This window comes from Hemitrygon akajei, chromosome 21 (assembly GCF_048418815.1).
Source record: "Hemitrygon akajei chromosome 21, sHemAka1.3, whole genome shotgun sequence".
Taxonomy (NCBI): Eukaryota; Metazoa; Chordata; class Chondrichthyes; order Myliobatiformes; family Dasyatidae; genus Hemitrygon; species Hemitrygon akajei.
The window spans coordinates 65,821,523-65,834,789 of NC_133144.1; the positions used below are offsets into that span (position 1 = coordinate 65,821,523).

Genomic DNA, 13,267 nt, shown 5'->3' on the forward strand with positions numbered 1-13,267 from the left:
GGAAACATCCTCTCCACATCCACTCTATCTGTGCCCTCTGGTCCTAGACTCCCCACTATAGGAAACATCCTCTCCACATCCACTCTATCTGTGTCCTCTGGTCCCAGACTCCCCCACTATAGGAAACATCCTCTCCACGTCCACTCTATCTGTGTCCTCTGGTCCTAGACTCCCCCACTATAGGAAACATTCTCTCCACATCTACTCTATCAGTGTCCTCTGGTCCCAGACTCCCCCACTATAGGAAACATCCTCTCCACATCCACTCTATCTGTGTCCTCTGGTCCTAGACTCCCCCACTATAGGAAACATTCTCTCCACATCCACTCTATCTGTGTCCTCTGGTCCTAGACTCCCCCACTAAAGGAAACATCCTCTCCACATCCACTCTATCTGTGTCCTCTGGACCTAGACTCCCCCACTACGGGTAACATCCTCTCCACATCCACTCTATCTGTGTCCTCTGGTCCTAGACTCCCCCACTATAGGAAACATCCTCTCCACATCCACTCTATCTGTGTCCTCTGGTCCTAGACTCCCCCACTATAGGAAACATCCTCTCCACATCCACTCTATCTGAGTCCTCTGGTCCTAGATTCCCCCACTACAGGAAACATCCTCTCCACATCCACTCTATCTGTGGCCTCTGGCCCTAGACTCCCCCACTATAGGAAACATCCTCTCCACATCCACTCTATCTGTGCCCTCTGGTCCTAGACTCCCCCACTATAGGAAACATCCTCTCCACATCCACTCTATCTGTGCCCTCTGGTCCTAGACTCCCCCACTATAGGAAACATCCTCTCCACATCCACTCTATCTGTGCCCTCTGGTCCTAGACTCCCCCACTATAGGAAACATCCTCTCCACATCCACTCTATCTGTGTCCTCTGGTCCTAGACTCCCCCACTATAGGAAACATCCTCTCCACATCCACTCTATCTGTGCCCTCTGGTCCTACTCCCCCACTATAGGAAACATCCTCTCCACATCAACTCTATCTGTGCCCTCTGGTCCTAGACTCCCCCACTATGGGAAACATCCTCTCCACATCCACTCTATCTGTGCCCTCTGGTCCTAGACTCTCCCACTATAGGAAACATCCTCTCCACATCCACTCTATCTGTGCCCTCTGGTCCTAGACTCCCCCACTATAGGAAACATCCTCCCCACATCAACTCTATCTGTGTCCTCTGGTCCCAGACTCCCCCACTATAGGAAACATCCTCTCCACGTCCACTCTATCTGTGTCCTCTGGTCCTAGACTCCCCCACTATAGGAAACATCCTCTCCACATCCACTCTATCTGTGCCCTCTGGTCCTAGACTCCCCCACTATAGGAAACATCCTCTCCACATCCACTCTATCTGTGTCCTCTGGCCCTAGACTCCCCCACTATGGGAAACATCCTCTCCACATCCACTCTATCTGTGCCCTCTGGTCCTAGACTCCCCCACTATAGGAAACATCCTCTCCACATCCACTCTATCTGTGCCCTCTGGTCCTAGACTCCCCCACTATAGGAAACATCCTCTCCACATCCACTCTATCTGTGCCCTCTGGTCCTAGACTCCCCCACTATAGGAAACATCCTCTCCACATCCACTCTATCTGTGTCCTCTGGTCCTAGACTCCCCCACTATAGGAAACATCCTCTCCACATCCACTCTATCTGTGCCCTCTGGTCCTACTCCCCCACTATAGGAAACATCCTCTCCACATCAACTCTATCTGTGCCCTCTGGTCCTAGACTCCCCCACTATGGGAAACATCCTCTCCACATCCACTCTATCTGTGCCCTCTGGCCCTAGACTCCCCCACTATAGGAAACATCCTCCCCACATCAACTCTATCTGTGTCCTCTGGTCCCAGACTCCCCCACTATAGGAAACATCCTCTCCACGTCCACTCTATCTGTGTCCTCTGGTCCTAGACTCCCCCACTATAGGAAACATCCTCTCCACATCCACTCTATCAGTGTCCTCTGGTCCCAGACTCCCCCACTATAGGAAACATCCTCTCCACATCCACTCTATCTGTGTCCTCTGGTCCTAGACTCCCCCACTATAGGAAACATTCTCTCCACATCCACTCTATCTGTGTCCTCTGGTCCTAGACTCCCCCACTACAGGAAACATCCTCTCCACATCCACTCTATCTGTGTCCTCTGGTCCTAGACTCCCCCACTATAGGAAACATCCTCTCCACATCCACTCTATCTGTGTCCTCTGGTCCTAGACTTCCCCACTATGGGAAACATCCTCTCCACATCCACTCTATCTGTGTCCTCTGGTCCTAGACTCCCCCACTATAGGAAATATCCTCTCCACATCCACTCTATCTGTGTCCTCTGGTCCTAGACTCCCCCACTATAGGAAACATCCTCTCCATGTCCATGGACCTTTCATTTACTCATGCTCAGGTTGCTTATTGTTGCAGGAGAAATTGAGTCACATGTAAAGCAAACACCATGTCTCTGGGTTCTTCTGGGATGTCTTTACCATTGCAGATCTTCTCATTTTATGCAGCTGCCTGTTTGCTATTCTACCAGCCAGCAGATGTTAGGCTATTTCTCTCGACACATGCTGCATGACCTGTTGAGTGTTTCTGGCACTTTCTGTTCTTTTCCTGCAGCTTTTCCCAACTGTCTAAAATGTGGCTCTTGTAATCTGTGAGAGGGGCTGTACCTGGAAATTAAAGGATGTCAAATTCAAAGTAAATGTTAATATCAAAGTACAACTATGCCATCCTACACAACCCTGAGATTCATTTTCTTGTGGGCATACACAATAAACTATAGAATAATAACTATAGCAGAATCAATAAAAGACTGCCCAACATAGTCCTCCATTTTCCTGTCATCCTTGTGCCTATCTCTTAAATGTCCCCAATGTATCCGCCTCTACCACCACCCCTGACAGTGCATTCCATGCACCCACCACTCTCTGTGTAAAAAAGCTTACCTCTCTCCCCCCCCCTTTACTTCCCTCCAATCACCTTAAAATTATGCCCCCTGATATTAGCCAAAGCCTCTGGCTAATCACTCGACCCATGCCTCTCATCATCTTGTACATCTCAATCAAAACACCTCTTCTCCTTTGCTCCAAAGTGAAAACCCGTAACTCACTCAATGTATCCTTATAAGATATGTTCTCTAATCCAGGCAGCATCCTGGTAAATCTTGTCTGCACCTAATTGTCCCAAATTGATTAACACTTTGGGCCATTTCAGAAGACGTAAGTGTCAACCACATTACACTGTGGTCTGGAGTCCCAGAGAGGGAGTTGGGGAAATGAGTGGTGACCTGGATGGGGATATGTTTGGACACTGAGGAAATCATGGTTATTAGAATCAAAGATGAAAAGTTCAAAAGTTCATCATGAAAAGTACAAATAAGTATATTATCAAAGTACATATATGTCACCATATACTGCCCTGAGATTTGTTTTCTTACAGACATTCATTTTAGAACAAAGAAATACAACAGAATTAATGAAAAACCACACACAAAGACTGACAATCAATGTGCAAAAGAAGGCAAATTGTGCAAATGCAAAAAAGAAACTATTAATAACAAAAATACATAAATAAATAAATACTGAGTACCTGGATTCTAGAGGACAGACTTGGTCAAAATCTGGCAAGCAGCAGGTCGGAAAAAAAAAGACGTTAATGTAACTTCTGTACTTGGTTCAAATCCTAACATACTTCCTGATGCTGGAAAGCTGAAACACTGCAGGAATCACTCAGCATGTCAGGAAAGTGAAACAGAGTTCACCTTTCAGGTCGAAGACGCTTTGCCAGGGCTAATTGGGTGAGATGGGTTCACTTCAGGAAGCTGCAGCTTCTCAGGCCTTCTGAAGTGCGGTTAAAGTTTGCGGTAACTAAAAATCTCTCCAAGAGCCGTTCCTCATTCCCGTGTTAAACCCTTGTTTTTCTTGGTTCCAGGATTTTGGACTGAAAGAGGAAGTTATTGGAGATAACATTCCCGTAAGTAATGACATGCTTTTTCAACTCTGTAATTTACTCATGAATGTGGATTAAATTTCTACTTGTCCGTGCACGCAGGTTAAAAACCCCTCAGCGCACATTTCCCATTTAGTAATAAAGATACAATTGGTCCATTTAGTAATAGATATATTTTGATAGGGTTTGTTTATCCCAAAACAATATGCACTGGAGACCAGGTTTTAGACCTTAAGATACAGGAGCAGCGTTAGGCCATTTGGTCCATTGAGTCTGTTCTGCCACTTCATCATGGCTGATCTATTTTCCCTCTCCTGCCTTCCCTTTGTTTTAAGTGTGAGCGTGTGTACACTGAGAGGATACATGCATATGTGTCTATAGAGGTTTGAGTGGTGTGGTGTTGAACCCACACTCAGCTGGGTCTCTTGAACCTTAAAGCCCATGTGGTGGCTGTCTTGTAACAGTCAGCCCAGGTTCAAGGAAATTCCACAGAGGCAGCTTCCATCCTCACTGCAGAAGGAGTGTCCTCAACCCGAGGGCACCCAGTGAAGGGAGAATTCTCTGCTCTGCTGAGTCATTGCTGGTGGAACTTAGGGCTCAGTTTATGCTGGGAATAGCCAAGCTCGCTTAGAAAGTAAACTTGCTAAAAATGAAGAAAGTTCAGAAGTAGTCAAGATGCAACCATCATGGAGGGCTGTACTCTGTGATCCTATTGGTCAGGTGAATTTGCCTTCAGGTAACATGAGTACTGAGCTTGAGAAATGCTGGCTAACTCTAGTTAAAACAAAGCTGTGGAAAGCGATGGTTCAACGATATTTTAAAGACAGTCTTCCAAGTTTGAAGCAGTTTGATTTGGCCATTGCCTTGAGGAAGGAGATCTGTTGTCGACTGATTGCCATTTCTTCATTATTTTTTTGGGTTCTGGTTGATGAAGACGTTGGCCATCAGCAGAACCACGAGGGGTTGAGATAGCACGAGAAACAGCCGTGTTTTGTTGTTGCTTTGCTTTGCTGCTGTTGTGTTCTGCCCATGCGCTCACTGTAGAACAAGGGATTACAATAGGTTCATTGAACATCTACACACAAAGGCTGACAGACAAGCATTGTGCAAAAGAAGACAAATTATGTAAATAAAAAATAATACTGAGAACATGAGGTCTCTTCCCGCCAATACGGACATTTACACTACACGCTACATCCGCAAAGCAAACAGCATTATGAAGGACTCCACGCACCCCGCATACAAACTCTTCTCTCTCCTGCCGTCTGGGAAAAGGCACCAAGGCATTCAGGCTCTCACGATCAGACTATGTAACAGTTTCTTCCCCCAAGCTATCAGACTCCTCAATACCCAGAGTCTGGACTGACACCTGACTGCCCTATTGTCTTGTTATATTATTTATTGTAATGCCTGCACTGTCTTGTGCACTTTATGCAGTCCTGGGTAGGTCTGTAGTCTAGTTTTTTTTCTGTGTTGTTTTTTACGTAGTTCAGTCTAGTTTTTGTACTGTGTCATGTAACACCATGGTCCTGAAAAAATGTCTCATTTTCACTATGTACTGTACCAGCAGTTATGGTCGAAATGACAATAAAAGTGACTTGACTTGATGAGTGTATAGAGTTCTTGAAAGTGAGCCTGTAGGTTGTAGAATCAGTTCAGAGTTGTGGTGAGTGAACCACTGGTTCAGCAGCCTGATGCTTGAAGGTAATGACTGTTCCTGAGCCTGGTGGTGTGGGACCTAAGGCTCATTGTGGTGAGTGAAGTTTTCCACACTGGTTCAGCAGCCTGATGCATGAAGGGTTCCTGAGCCTGGTGGTGTAAAAGCTATCTCTTCTGTATCTCCTGCCTGATGGTAGTAGTGAGAAATCGGTATGACCTGGACGGTGGGGGGGGTTCTTTGATGATGGATGCTGCTTTCTTGAGACAGTATTCCTTGCAAATATGCTCAATGGTGTGGAGGGTTCTGCCAGTGATGGACTGGGCTCCACCCACCACTTTCCACTTTCTGTAGATCTTTCCATTCCTGGGCACTGGTGTTTCCACACCAGGCCGTGATGCAGCCAGTCAGGATGCTCTCCTCTGTGTATCTATGCAAGTTTGTCAAAGTTTTTGGTGACACTTTATTCACAATAAATTTATTAGTCAAAATTTATTTGCATTGAGAAACATTTACCTACATGGTTATTAAATTCATCAAGTCAAGTCAAGTCACTTTTATTGTCATTTTGACCATAACTGCTGGTACAGTACATAGTGAAAATGAGACAACGTTTTTCAGGACCATGGTGCTACAAGAAACAGTACAAAAACTACACTGAACTACGTGAAAACAGCACAGAAAAAAAAACTACACTAGACTATAGACCTACCCAGGACTGCATAAAGTGCACAAAACAGTACAGGCATTACAATAGAACATAGAACAGTACCAGCCCTTCAGCCCAGGAAGTTAAGGTGAACTTTTAACCTACTCCAAGACCAAAGTAACCCTTCCCTCTTACATAGCCCTCCATTTTTCTATCAGCCAAGTTCATGTCAGTAGTCTTGTTATTTTTTTAAAACCGTTGTCAGTGCTGGCACCCTGCAGTGATGGAACGTGTCATGGTTCGACCTGACTCAGCCACTCCATGTGTGGGATAGAAGGAGCCCAGCCTGTTGTCCTTCCCCACAGAGCTTCAGCATCTGTAGTACCGAGCATCCCTCAGCATGTACACGTATATGCCCAGGTCTTGCCTGAAGATTTTGGGGGAAGAGAGTGTGGGACCAGGGCAGACAACTGGCACCCTGTGACTCTCTGCTTTTAATCAGCTTGGTTATCCTGTTGTGGCGTTGATGTCATTGTGGCCAAGGTGACATGAAGCAGCTGTGATTGGGTAATTTTATAGGCAATCGGAGAGGAGGGGACACATTTTAAATCTAATTATTGGTAAGCGGGGTTAACATTCCAATTAGATTGTTAAATGTGGCATTTTCATTGTGTGAGAGGGTGTAGCTCTGGGACGTTGAGAAGATTTTACTACGTGGCAAAGCTGCTTTCCAATGGTAAATAATGTAACCTTTAAGTGTGAGTTATGGATTGTATTTCGTGCACTGCATTGAATGTGTGCTGAGTTGGAACCAGAGTTTAAAACAAGGTGCAGCAGACTTCTGTTTTCGACACTTGATTGTCAAGGCTGATTATGTACAGAGTTGACTGTAGGAAAGTGAAGCTGTAAATCACCGCACTGTTCACCACGATTTGGTAATAATCAATTGCACGTTATATGTATCACCAGATCCTATTGCTGATCTTTCACACTGACACCTGGAACACTTACGCTGTCATTATCAATGCTTCTCACAGAGCTGCCTTCAGAATCCAGTCTGTCCGGCCCCGTCTCAGCTGGCTTTTCGAAAGGGCTTTCTGACTGAACCCCTTCCTGCGCTCTGTCTCTGCAAGCCTCTGTAGGATGGCGCCATGCAGAGAGCTTGGAGCAAATGGCCATAAGCTTGGCCAAAATCCTGAATGTGAAGTGAAGGACCCTGAGCACCTCTCTGAAGATGGGAGTTCAAATCCCACCATGGAAGCAGGAGAATTTTAAATTCCAGTATTTAAATAAATGTGGAATAATCACACATCGGTAATGGTAACCTTGGAATTGACGCTTTACTTACAGTAAAGGAAATCTACAATATAGATAAACGAACATTAACTCAGGGTATTATTTATTATACTACACCTGGCATTTGACTTACCACAGGCTCTCTCTCTCCCCAATAAGGCAGAAGGAGGTGTCTCCGTTTTTTCTGTTAAAAGGTATGAAAAACACCGACTTCCATTTAACTGAGTAGCGCACTGTATTTAAATGAAATACAGAAAAAACTAAAACACTACCGATGCTACTACAGTACTATAAATCTGTGTATTAGTTATCGATGGAGGAATTGATCATGTGTACACTGCTGTGTTCTTTTGATTCATGTTCAAGTTTGTCTTTCAACCACACCAATGAGTACAGCCAAGTGAAAGCATATTCCTCCAGCGCCCAGGTGCAATACACGGTAGTACCCACAGCCACACAGCACATATAGCACATGTAATTATGACAGCATGGTTACCAAAAAATATTATAGCCCAGGTTCCTGAATATAATGGCCTGAAGATTAATGGTATATTAATGTTCAAAGTTCAAAGTGAATTTATCATCAAGTACATACAGTACTCTGAAAAGGTCTTAGGCATCCTAGTTTTTTAATATTGTGTAACAAGGTATGGCCTCCACAAAACATCACCGTATTCAACCCTGAATTTCGTTTTCTTCTGTAGGGCAAATTCAAGAAAGATAATAGATTCAATGGAAGACCGTACCCAACAGGATGGACAAAGAGCTGATGTGCAAAAGGCAACAAGCTGTGCAAATATAAAAGGGAAAAAAAAGAAATAATAATATTACATAAATATGCAATAACTATAGAGACCGTGATCAGAAGAGTCCTTGAAAGTGAGTCTATAGGCTGTAGAAACAGTTCAGTGACGGAGTGAGTGAAGTTATCCACACTGATTCAAGAGGCTGATTATTGAGGGGTAGTAACTGTACCTGAGCCTTGTGGTATGGGTCCTGAGGCTCCTGTACCCTCTTCCTGATGGCAGCAGGGAGAAGAGAACATGGCCTGAGTGATAGGGTTCCTTGATGAAGGATGCTGCTTTCTGGTGATAGCATACTGTGTGGATGTGCTCCATGGTGGGGAGGGCTGTACCTGTAATGGACTGGGCTGCGTCCAATACTTTTTAAAGGACTTTCCGTTCAAGGACATTAGTGTTTCCATATCAGGCTGCAATGCAACCTGTCAGTATACCCTTTATCACATATCTATAATAGTTTGTTAAAGTTCTAGATGTCTTGCTGCCAAATCTTCGCAAACTTTTCAGACGGCAGAGGTGCTGCTGTGTTTTCTTTGTAATTGCACTAACATACTGGGCTCAGGACAGGTCTTCTGAAATGATAGCACCAAGGAATTTAAAGTTTCTGAATTCTCCACCTCTGATTCCCCAATGAGGACTGGCTCTTGGATCTCCAGTTTCCTCCTCCTGAAGTTAATATCAGCTCCTTGGTCTTGCTGACATTGAGTGAGAGGTTGTTCTAGTGGCACCACTCAGATTAGATTTTCAGTCTCCCTCCAAAGGCGATTCATCTCCGCCTTTGATTCAGCCAATGACAGTGGTGTCAAAAACAAATTTAAATAAGCCAAGTCTCCCGTCCCAATTAAGCACATAGTGTCCCAAATAAACAAAGGGAATATTGGCTATTTTCATGATTCGTTTTTGTTCTTTAAGAGCTGTCCCAAATAAGTAGCTTCCCTGATTAATCAATGGCCCAATTAACCTGAATCCACTGTAGTGTGCTTAGTAGGGACAGGAGACTGTTGTTGAATAATTTCTAACTATTAGATATGTGAACTTGTGTGGCCATGGTTAGAGCGAACAGTTTTTAAATAGTGTCAGTTGCATGTGCTTGTGTTCAAAAAGCAGAGATTAAGCAAAAGGAGAGGAAAGGTAGTGAGATAGTGATCATGGGTTCATTGTCAGTTCAGAAATATGATGGCAGAGGGGAAGAAGTTGCTCTTAAACTGTTGAGTGTGTGCCTTCAGACTCCTGCACCTCCCGATGGTAGTAATGAGAAGAAGGCATGCCTTGGGTGATGAATGTCCTCGTGATGGATGCCGCCTTCCTGGCGCATTGTCTTTTGAAAACGTCCTCGATGCTGGTTTTCATGAAGGAATTGGCTGAGTTTACATCCCTCTGCAGCTCTTTCCGATCCTGTGCATTGGCCTTTCCATACCAGACAGTGATGCAACCACTCTCCATGGTATATCTGTAGAAATTTGCTGGAAGGCCTTGGTAACATACCACCATGTATCAGGCATAGCGTGGCTGAAGGGCTTCACTGAGAGAAACGTAGCAGCGAATCGCTGTAGGGCCCTCCTTCTCTACATAAACTAATGGACTGGAAGGGAGCCAGCCCTCTTCTCCATGGGTAATAAATCCTCTTTTCCCACGCCATCTCTCCACAATAAACAAAATAAAGCTGTCCTCTTCATCACACATTTTTTAAAAGCTTACTCTGGCTTAATGGATTATGCATCCATTAAATCATAAGTCATAGCATCATGCAGCCCCCAATCAGGCCATTTGGCCCAACTGGTCCATTCTCACCCAGATTCCCACTTAAATTAATCATTATTTGGTCCATGTCCCTCTGAACCCTTCCTGCCCATTTACATGCCCAAGTATCTATAATGAACCCGCCTCAACCACTATCTCTGGCCATAGGGTTACTATAAACTTCAAGCCATTTTAAGTGTTTCCTTTTCCCAGGCAGTTAATCTGATTAACCATTCTCTTTAGAACCCCCCCAGCACGGTAAATACTTTAAGCAATTTTTTATAATAGCAGCACACACAAAATGCAGGAACTCAAAGGTTTGAGGGTTTGTCTAGGATGCCTAAGACTTTGGCACAGTACTTTACGATGTGAAATGTGTTGTTTTGTGATTGTAGTACATTGGAAATATTTTTTAAAAGCTATAAATTACAGCAATAAATGAATAATACAAGAAATGGAGGAACTATGAGGTGCTGTTCATGAGTTGATGGACCATTCAAACACATGGCGATGGAAGTGTAGAAGCTATTTCTAAATGATTGGGTGTTAGTTTTCAGCCTTCTTTACTTCCTCCCTGGTGGTAGTAATGAGAAGAACGCAGGTCCCAGATGGTGAGGGTTCTGAATGATGGATGTCACCTTCTAGAGGCTCAGCTTCTTGAAGATCTCCTTGATGGTGGGGAGGGTTCTGCCTGTGATGGAACTTTTTGAGACTACAGACCTCTGCAGCTTTTTCCGATCCTGTGCAGTGACCCCTCCAAACCAGGTGGCTATGCAGCCATTCAGGATGTTGTCCAACGTATATCCATAAATTTACAACACTCTTTTTGTTAACACACCATATCTCCTCAAACTGCGAACAAAACACTAAGCATTGACTGTTAACTCTTTTCCATAGATGCTGCCTGGTTCCTCCAGCGTTTTGTGTGCATTGTGAGTGTTGACTGTGTGGTGTTGCCGCAGTTTCGGGAGCAGACAATTTCCTGCTCTCTGCTGTAGGATACTGGATCATCTTCAAAATCACTTGGGATTTGAAAGGTGCATTAGAAGTGCATGTTAGTGTTTTATTGTCAAAACACCAGCAGAAGCATGAATTTTGAAAAGTTATGGTAATGAAATCATTTTCACCTCTCAACTGGCCCAATCATTAGCTCCAGAAACAAAACATTCTCATGGCAATTAGCAACGTGAAGGCAGCTGATGCAGAAAAATGCCTCGGTGTGGAATGTGATCTTCAAAATGCTGATCATCAGGCCCACCTCCTGTAATAAAAATAGAATTTGAGTTATTTACTCTCCCTAAGCCAGTGGCCCTCATTATGTGGATGAAATTGCAAAATTCAATCCTTTCAAAATCCTTTCATAAACCATGACCCGATGGTTATAGAAGCTGGAATCTGATTTGTACAAATTATTATTAATGTCTGTCCACAAGTAAGCTCAAAATGATTGATTATGCATCATTGTTTATGTTGGAAATGTTGCAATACTCCCAACCTCAGCAGCAATAAAGATGATGAAAATCCACTTTCGATAGACGTGTTGGAGTTCTATCCCAAGAAGAGTGCCCTTCAACAGCTGAGCATCATTGTCTGGTGTGATGAGGATGTTCTAAAGGGGTATAGACTTATAGAGAAGAAGTGAGGCTTTGCCCCTTGGTCATTGACTCTCTCACTATTGGAAACATCCTCCCCATGTTCAGCCTATCTAGACTTTTCAATGCATTTAAAGAAAAAGGTAAACAGTCGAGGTTTCGGGTTGACACCCTTCACTAGTCCTGATGAAGGGTCTCGGCCCAGAAAGTTGACTGTTCACTTTTTTCCATAGATGCTGCCTGGCCTGCTGAGTTCCTCCAGCAGTTTGTGTGCTTTACTTTGATTTCCAGCATCTGCAGATCCTCTTTTGTTTGCCTTTCAATGTTCAGTAGGTTTCAGTGAGACCTTCGTCATTCTTCTAAGCTCCCGTGAGTACAGGTGCAGAGGTGGAGAGGTAGTTTGACCAGTCCTAGAAGTCACCAGTGGTGTGTAGACAAGTGGTAGTAGAGTCTGGTGGGAGTTCTGGGATTATGGGGAGAATTAAACGAGATATGTGTAATTAGTAAAGATGGAAGACTGGAGCAACATCCCTGTGGAAGACAAGCAGACATTAAGCCTCTACTTCCCCACCACCCTCTCCATTTGTCCAATACACAAGACTGGAAAAAGCTGCAGGAAGTTGTAAACACAGCCAGCTCCATCTTGAGTTCCAGCCCCCCCCCCCCCCCCCCCCCACCACTGAGGACATCTTCAAAAGGTGATGACTCAGGGAGGCAGATTCCATCATGAAGGACCCTCACCACCCAGGACATGCCCTCTTCTTGTTACTACCATCAGAGAGGAGGTACAGGAGCCTGAAGACATGCGCCATCCTCTCCACCATCAGAGTTCTGAACGGTCCGTGAACATTAGCTCACTTCTTTGCACTCCTTGTGGCAGTAGTAAACCTATACTACACGTATTACGTGTACCAGTGAAAAACCTGTCTCGCTTACTGTTCATACAGAATACGGTGCAGTGAGGTAGAACAAGGTAAAGCAATAATAGAATGCAAAATAAAGTGTACCAGCTACAGAGAAAGTGCCGTGCCAGCAGACAGTAAGGTGCAAGATCATAACAAGGTAGATTGTGAGATTAAGAGTCCATTTTATCATACCAGGAAGCTAACTATCTTCTAACAGTGGGGTAGACGGTGGGCTGGAGACTGGTGGTAGGTGATGGGTGGATCCAGCTAAGGGACATGATAGGCTGGTGAGTGAGGGAATGAGCCCGGAGATGATCAGTGAAAGTGACAAAGGGCTGAAGATGGTGGGATATGATAGAGGAAGGTGGAGGATGGGATTAAAGAGGTGGGGAAGGGAACAAGTAGGAGGGGTGTGTTAGGGATGAACAGATAGAGAGAGAGGGGTGGGGACACAGAGGTTCAATATCCACTTAAAAACGCAAACTCAAGGAAATCTGCAGATGCTGGAAATTCAAGGAACACACACAAAATGCTGGTGGAATGCAGCAGGCCAGGCAGCATCTATAGGGAGAAGCACTGTCGACATTTGGAGCCGAGACCCTTTGTCAGGACTAACTGAAAGAAAAGATAGTAAGAGATTTGAAAGTGGGAGGGGGAGGGGG

At 44.6% G+C, this 13,267-nt stretch overlaps 1 protein-coding gene across 1 annotated transcript in view; it reads left to right on the forward strand.

Annotated features, from left to right (window-relative positions):
* Positions 1–13,267, forward strand: part of ndst2a (N-deacetylase/N-sulfotransferase (heparan glucosaminyl) 2a) — a 487,958-nt gene that overhangs the window by 188,860 nt on the left and 285,831 nt on the right. The window contains exon 3 of the mRNA XM_073025637.1: positions 3,949–3,990. The gene's annotated coding sequence lies outside the window, so the exon portion shown is untranslated. The remainder of the gene's footprint in view (positions 1–3,948; positions 3,991–13,267) is intronic.